Raw genomic sequence first — 6,000 nt, forward strand, 5'->3', positions numbered from 1 at the left:
GCTCAGTGCTGTCTCAGACAGTCTGCACCTCTTCACTATATAAATGAATTTATAAGTAAAAAAATAAAAATAAAAATTACTGCTTAGTCTTTCCTGCCACCCTAGTTCCCCTACACCTTTTAACAACAATAACATAAAATGGAAATTAAATATTTGAAGTTACTCTAATTGAAGAAACTTGCATTTACTTTTCTGGAGCATAAGGAAACTTATTCTGAAATATGCCTAATCAATAGACATTAATACTGTCTGTTCAATATACTTACATAGTTATTAAAAAAGAACGTTGTATGTAATCCTGTCTGAATTCATTTATTTTGATCACATGCCTATGAGCAAGTAGTTTAAAGATAAAGACCGGTGATGAACTACCTATCCCATATTTATTAAATAGAGTACTGCTTTGCAAGATTTTTCAAAGCAGATTAACTTAGCAACTAAAAATCTATAAATGTGCTTTAGAATGCTAATTTTGTTAATGTTCTGTTTGTAATATTCAGTAAAAGAGAAGATATATGTTAAAAATATACCTTGTCACCTTAAAAAAGCAACACAGGCATCTGTTGTTTTTTTTAAGCAGTTTTTTTAAAAGCAAAGAGGAGCCCTCTCTATGCCATCTTTTAAATTGTAAACATTTACTTCTGGTCCTGATTACACACACACACACACACACACACACACACACACACACACACACACACACGACATATTACAATAAATGATAGAATTGCCATGACTTTTTTTAGTTAATAAAAATAATAAGCTCAACGAAATGGGAGCAAAGTTAAGCACCAGAGCACTGTCAAGGAGATTGAGCTTATTAATATTAATTTTTTTACATGTTTCGACTGACTAAATATACCTGTAATTGGTACTCTGGTTGTAAATGTAAATGGCTCTGTTTACGTGAGGGCTGTGTAATAAGCAGTGATTATGTACTGCCCTTTGTGTTCTCCAATGGGAAAACTGAGAACCTCTTTCCCCCTTTTAAATTAAACGCTTTTAATAAAGTAAGAATTTTAGGAGAACAAATACTCCACTTCTTAAGTTGTAAATTACTAAAAGCTGCTCTCACTGGACTTGACTATGGAGAAACTACAGTGATTTAAACATTTTCCAGAGCTTACACGTTAGTGCTTTCAACATCAAAAAGTAAAACCAGAATCATGTCAGTGCTCTGTTCTGCCAAGCATGGACAGAGTGAGCAACAGCACAGTACAGACAGATCCCTGCCTCTACTGAGATGGACAGAAATGTCACGGCAAACTGGAATAACCAAATGATCATTTGCCTCGGATCGCGTGTCCGTACACTTGCTCACAACCCTAGTGTTTGCAAATATAGCTTCTACGTATGACACCGTCAGGCCTTCCCCTTGCTCCTGAATCACACTGCCCAAGGAAGGAGTTCCTAGCTAAAGCTCTTTCACTCTCCACGGAAAATACTTTCCATGGGAAAAATTTTATAGCGATTCTAGTAAATTGGACAAGGAGACTGGAAAATTGTAGGGATTCTATGCACATGCATAATTACCAAAAGAAGAGAAATATTGAAAAGTACAAATTTTAAGTGAACTGATTTCTAACTTATGGAAATTTACCTATAAATATTTGAAAAACGAAATTTTGAAAGTGCACACATTTTTCGTATTTCAGAATGTGTTCAAAGTTGGCCAAATCTGTGGGATCTCTAAAACTTCGAGCTTTTTCACTTTTCTTCTCCCATCTTTAAATTGCCTATAAACTTTCATCACCAGTATTCTGCAACAGGTACAGACATGGCTAAAATGCATTGATTCATCCTAAAAGGAGGGATGTTTACAGAAATTAAGGCAGATTCAGTCAAAGCAAAGCACATGCTTCGACATGAAAACCCTACCCCCTCCTCCTCCAAAACGTCCTTGTAGTGTCTAATTTAGATTCACGTCTCTTCTACTCCTTCCTTAATTTTTCTCTGTCATTTTTTGGTTTATGTTACCAAGTGCTTTTCCTTTGGTAACAGAAATTTATAAAGCTGAAGAATTTTGTTTCTGACCATAGATTTACTACAGCAGCCTCCAGGCCACTGGTCTAAAAGCAGAGAACCCTTCGCGCCACCTCCTACCATCTGTCACAGAGTCAGATTACAAATCAACTCAAATCAGGGGATCAAGGGGTGTGTGAGTGAAGGGGGGACACAAGGAAAAGGAAACAAGTGGTCAGTGGTTAGGCCATCAGCAGAAACCATAATATAATGTTTCAACTCTTTATTTGATATAATCATACAAAGGGATATCATGCTAGAAATAACATTAAACAGAATGTTTAATTTGTTTTTTAAAAAAGAACTTTCTAATTTCCTAAATAGAAATTCTCTTTGAAAATGTAATAATCCTTTTATAGTTCAATCTATGGAGATTTATTAAACACGTATAAATAGATATTTTCAATGAAGAAAATCATCCTTTCATCCCCAGTTTTTAAGTCATTTCTAATACCATCAGAAATATTAACAGTGAAATACATTAAATACAAACCAACTTATACAACATATATAACTACTTATGCATTTTACTAGACAAATAACTTTATCTTTGATATTTTAAACTTTAAAAACTGACCTGTGAACTGCTTTTAATAATTGTTTGAAAATCTTCTAAGGTTACTGCAGTGGAAAAAAAATTAATCAGTACCTATTTATGTACTGCCAAAATATACCTCTAATTTTTTAAACGATGATGACAGTAGCCTAAGGCAGTTAGCAAACATCTCAGAAATTTCAGTCTAAATGGTTTTAACTTATAGCTTTATGCCAAAAAAAAAAAAAAACACCTTAAGGAAACTTTTAACTAAAGCAACAGTAAACACTTGTGAAACGCTGAATTTTTTAAGCGTTTAATGTGCTTGATAGTTCTCTTATATATACAAGCACCCAAAAGGCAACTCAGAGGCAACTTAACCCCATGAAAACGTTGATGCTCCCAAAGTGTACAGGGTGTAACCTGATCATAATTGCTGTGAAGGGTGAGAGTTGACTAAATCTTGATGCTAAATCTTGCCATCTGTAGGTGCTTTACACAATCCCAGTTTTTTTTTAAGTAGGGTCAAAAGTTTACAGTATATTTTTCCACTCATTACCAATCACAAAATCCTTTCACTTATGTCATCTTTGAACAATTCTCTGAACAATTCTGGTACACAGAGCGCTATCCCCAAATCCATTTCACGTTCCTATCACAGATACAGTCTTTAATGATTAAGCAAGTGATATTTTTCTATATTTAGCAAAAGGACTGAATTGCCTCAAAATAATTCTCCCAAAGACCCTGCTTTTAGAGCATAACAATGATTCCAAGACTCCTTTATGAAACCACTGATGGCTTGTAACCCCACAATTCACATTAAAAATATGTATACTCATACTCAGGACCTCGGCTTTGCTGTCACTAAGTGAACTCTGCCATTATTTGCGATGTTCACTAACGCCACTCATTTCACCTCGAGTGTTCATGACCAACACTGTGACTGGATTCCGGACTGGAGAACTGTCACGATGAGTTAGACCAAACAGATTTACACTACAACTGAACGTATTAAAATGTCTGCATATAAAAAAGACCATACACGGCTAATAAAAAGGCACTAGGTTGATCTGCGGTTCCGATCATTTTATATTAGCAACCAACCCAAAGTTCAAAAAACTAATATGCCATTTTCTAAAATTCTGTCATTTTAGTTTTATTTCTCTCATTTACAGTCCTTAAACTTTATTTGCCAAACTCTATTCTTAATTATTCACAGAAAATTTCCAGTAACTTGAAATCATCACCATAAATTCAGTAGATGTCATGGGAAAGCATCTTAGGGCAAATATAGTCCTTAAAAACAAACAAAAAAAGCACTAACACACACTTGCATTTTAGCTTATAAAAGAACTGAATATCCAAAAATACTACATAAATCATGTAAATTTGAATTGCATTTTCAATATATAAGAATATGTAAAAGAATCCCTCTGAGTCCTATTTTGAAGTGAACCATCTAGCAGTACAAATGACCAGCTCCTAAAAACTATTTATAGGAATCTGAATATATTAAAACAAGTTAAATCAATGTAATATTACTCTAATTAAAAAAAAAAAAAAAAAAAAGCCTGGGCTAACTGAAGAGGAACAAGTTAAATGAAGAAAATATGAAAGATTTTAAATAATGTTTCTAATTAGCAAAAGTTTTCACTTAGACTTAAAAACAAATTTCCTTTCCTGATCAATTAGAACAATACACAAAAGAACTAGACTCTAATTGGCAAATCCTTCGGAGAACTAGGATGGGACAGATGTGACAAAAGGCAGAAGACATGTTCTCCGATGAAAACAACTACAATGAAAACACTGTGTTACAGAGATATGGTGGTTATAGATACATAGATACTTTTGAAAATCATGAAGCCCATGTAGCTGGCAGCATGGCAGAAATATTTGGCCAAAAAATAAGCTCACTCTGCTCAAAATAACATTAAACTTTGCAAAGAGCCTTTTGTCAACTTAGAGAGAAGGTAAAATATTGACCGAAAAGACTTTTGAAAGTATCTAGAATTATTCCCCTTTCTATTAATGATTCTAATTATTAGAGACATATTTCAAATTTAAATAGGAGAATTTTATAATACACTCAGAGAATACCAGTTTCTTGCTCCAAGATAAAAAGAGACACCAACTAATGTGAAATGGATATGCCTAAATTAAATGAAAAGACAGAAAAAATTAAGAAAGAAATTTGGGACAGGACCCATAACAGCACTGCAATTAAAAAGATAAGGAAAGGAAATTCTCAGGAAAGAGAAATAAATCCTCCTGCTTCTTAGATGAGGGAATTGCTTTTGGAGGGGGAAAAAAGGATTCACATTAAAGGGTAGCAAACTGAGGGGATTTGAGAAGCAAAATCAAAAACACCACAGCAAAGATTTCTGAGAACCAAAGTGTAAGTACGCCTGCTAGCCTCAAAACGATTCTCTCCAATGCTGAGACACAGACCTTTTAAAAACACACGTCATCTACATATACATGGCAATCAAAATTTTCTCAAAACTTTTCATTCTTTATTACCCACTAACATTTTATCTCATATTTTGCCGTCCCGTTTTACAAGTACAATAATTTTATAATCAACATCAAAAAATGATAAACTATAAGTATACGAAAGCCAAAATGCCCAGTCCTAGAACAACGTCTAAGAGTCTCTCCAGGCAGAACTTAGAAAGTTTCTCCGCTTTCTCTTTTACACGTTATTCCCCAATCCCGACCATGGGCGAACTCTACACCTTCTCATTTCTTTGGTTTCCTAATTAAAACAGAGAAGTTCGCCTTTGCAAAATATTTTTGCAAACTGTGGATCAAACTACACTTATATCTTATGATTAAACTAACTAAAATGTCAAAAAAATATTTTTAATGAAGTAGAAATGACAGACATCACTAAGAGCTGGGTGATGCTAAACAGTCCAGCTTCCTTCTGAGACCCCACAGATTGCTGTGTTATTTTACCTTCCCAGTTACAGCGTGCTTTCTATCATGCTGCGTCTTTGCTCTATATCATCATCATCATTATTATTATCCCCCGCCTTTTTTATTGTTCTATGTAACGATCTTTCCTTTCCTCTTCTTAAAAAACTCACAATACTAAATTTTCCACTTAAACAAAACGAACCCTGAAAGTGTTTAAAGACCAAAAATCCCCACGTTTTAAGATAAAGTATTTCTAAAAGATATTGTTTATTTTTTTAAATGATATTCTTTGGTAACATATTAATAATCATATTAAGGGTTAGAGAAATGCAAAGAAATTTTACTCCTATATCGAATGTTCCACAAATACTATTTTCAAGTCACATCTATAAGTTATCCATATTTTATGTGCATTTAATTATCAGGATTCTTACCGTCATTTCTTTTATGAATATACCACAACTTGTTAGATATATTCTCCCATTGTTAGACATTTAAGCATTTTCCAGATTTTCACT

The 6,000-nt window shown here is 33.6% G+C and overlaps 1 protein-coding gene across 3 annotated transcripts in view; it reads right to left on the reverse strand.

The window, feature by feature from the left end:
• Positions 1–6,000, reverse strand: part of NCOA2 (nuclear receptor coactivator 2) — a 252,360-nt gene that overhangs the window by 145,111 nt on the left and 101,249 nt on the right. The window lies entirely within an intron of this gene.

Source organism: Pteropus alecto, unplaced genomic scaffold (genome assembly GCF_000325575.1).
Source record: "Pteropus alecto unplaced genomic scaffold, ASM32557v1 scaffold87, whole genome shotgun sequence".
Taxonomy (NCBI): Eukaryota; Metazoa; Chordata; class Mammalia; order Chiroptera; family Pteropodidae; genus Pteropus; species Pteropus alecto.